This window comes from Nannospalax galili, unplaced genomic scaffold (genome assembly GCF_000622305.1).
Source record: "Nannospalax galili isolate Female #2095 unplaced genomic scaffold, S.galili_v1.0 scaffold140, whole genome shotgun sequence".
In the NCBI taxonomy this organism is placed as follows: domain Eukaryota; kingdom Metazoa; phylum Chordata; class Mammalia; order Rodentia; family Spalacidae; genus Nannospalax; species Nannospalax galili.
The window spans coordinates 5,832,815-5,835,565 of NW_008352267.1; positions in this window are offsets into that span (position 1 = coordinate 5,832,815).

Sequence of the window (2,751 nt, forward strand, 5' to 3'; positions counted from 1 at the left end):
AGAAAGAGGCTGTCAGCCCCAGAAAGAGGCTGGCGGGTGTTGGAGGACCAGGGAAGTAGAGGGAGATGAGGGCAGGGCCAGGACCAGAAGCGGTGCTCCTGGAGCCCAAGAAAGGGACTGAGTTGCTCTGGGTGAGAAGGATCAGGAAGCAGTATTGGTTCCCCAGGTGTCTGGGACCCCGAGACTAGGAATGGCGCAAGGCCCAAACTAGGAGTATAGAAAGGCGAGGCGGGGGGATGGAAGGGTGAATGTGGCTTAGGGAGTCCCGGCGCAGAGAGCTGTGCTATCGACTTACCCCAAGAGGTCTGAGGATAGTAGTGCAGGCTAGGAGAGCGCTAATTATATATTTTACAATGCAATTAGAATTTACGTTAAAGTAAATTTCAGGATAACCAATATCCCTTGGGTTTTAAATGGCAAACCTGAGGCTGAGGGTCAGTCATAAATTTCTTGGCAAATCATGCTGCTAATTGATAATATAGCTCACGTTTCAGATCTCAACAAGAACAGATATGATATGTTTCCATATTTTTCTTTCTTTAATTTATAAATTTAAATATTTTCAGAAGTAAAAATGAATGAATATAATATTGAATTTGATACATTCCAGAATTTGATACATTTAGATTTATTGAATCTGGGTTATTATTCCATTGTCTTTAAAAATGTATAAAATTAAAACTGGTTAAGCCACATAGAAAAATGGCATTATTAATTTATCTTACAAAGAAAACTAGAAAATTTAGTGCATTTTACTATAATTTTTTCATACATCATAGAATACAAATTTACTTCATAATGTAATACTACAAATATGCTTGTTGGTTTTCTAATGACAGGTGATAACAAAAGAGCATTTGGGTACCTTCTCTTAGAAGAGAATTTTAATTTACCCAAAGTTGATTTGTGCATGTGAATATCATATGCATGTTCAAGTCTGTTCATGAGTATATAACTAAATAATAAATGTAAACTGAAGGGCTTATAAATAATAATTCATTTCTCAGAATACTGGATTTTACAAAACCTAACGCCAATGTAGAGGCAGATTCCCTGAGGGCCCCAATCCTGTAGTTTGCCTCTTTAATTGCATGTTATTCTTGAAAAGAGCAAACACTTCCCCTTAGAACTATCTGTAAGTTTTCATGTAAATCCTGAAGACACTGCATCCATAGTCTAATCACCTCCTAAAAGACTGCCTCTTAACATCTAAGGGGTTGAGATTTCAACACATTATTTTAAAAACACAAATAAAACATTACTACACATACATAACAATATAATATCATATTACATGTTTTTGACCATAATGAAACATACTCAATGAGGTTTTAATATAATGTTGTATGCATGTTAATATATATGATCAGCAATACATAGATGAAGATGTTTAATTGACAGATTGAAGAGGTACCAGTAAAGAAAGTAAAGAGATAGGGAGAGAGACATGGCAAGTTCTATCTTCCAGCTTTCTGGAGTAAAGGTGTTGGGACTTTCTTGGAGGGTAGTCAAAGTTTAACACCATAAAAAAATAAGCAAATACCTGGAAAACCCAGTGTTAAACAGCTGGAAACGCACTTCACTATTGTTTAGAAGTATTGTTTAAGTTGTTAAAAATCCATAAGAATTTTTGTTGGTGCTTAATTTTGAAAAATATTCAGAAGTGCTAAATGAAAGTATGAAAGTGCCTTCCTCTTCCACATATTAATAATTACTGCTTAATTAATGTTATTTTGTTTCAAAGTATTACATAGTTTATCAAATTCAACCATTAGTGGCATATCATAAGTTAGAATATAATTATGTTTAGTTTATTACATATTCATCACATGCAATATTTTTTCTAATTTCTATCTTCTGTTCATTTGATGTTATCATTATAAAGTTTCAGTTATAGGGACTGGAGAGATGGCTCAGCAGGTAGTGGCTACTCTTGCAGAGGATATGGATTTGACTCTTGTTAGCATCCACATAGTGGCTAACAATGTCCCTAACTCCAGGTACAAAGGATTTGATGCTCTTGTCTATCTTTTGTGGGTGTTGCTTGAGATGGATGTGCTTATTTAGATGCAGACAATACACTCATAAACATAAAATTTAAAAAGTTCAGTTACATGTCCCAGAATTAATGTTATAACATATAAAGAGGAAGTTTAGGATTCTAGTATACATGTTTCATATTTCAGTTGCTTAGAATCAGATTTATTACTATTGATATTATTATCATTATAATTATTTCTGATTTGGTTCTAAAATTCTGGAGTTAAGAAGATGGAGGCCCATGGAAGACCCTCTTAGTGACAATAGAGAAGAGGAGAGAGATAGGCTTTGTAAAGGTAGAAAAGAAGAGTCAATGAGACATATTACACCAATGGAAATCACTTTGATGATGAATGTAAGATAGAGCTGATTTGAGTCTCAGCCCAGGCAGAAGAAAAATGAACCTATATAAAAAGAAAGGGTTTGGAAATTCAGAAGCAAAGAGGAATTCAGGCTGGATAAAGCTAAAGTAAAGTGAGAGGGTGATATTTTGAATTTTTAATGTTGTAAATGTAAATTAGTTGGCCATTTTTGACAGTAATAATCAAGAATGTTCAGGTCCCACTGTGGGACAAAATGAAAGTATTCATAAGTCTAAAAGTTTCCTAGTTTGTACCACAAAGTTAGATGATAAATTATTATCAAAGAAATAATGTTTTCTCTGGAAAAGTCATATGTCTATCATACCAAGTAGAAGTATTCACACAGTAC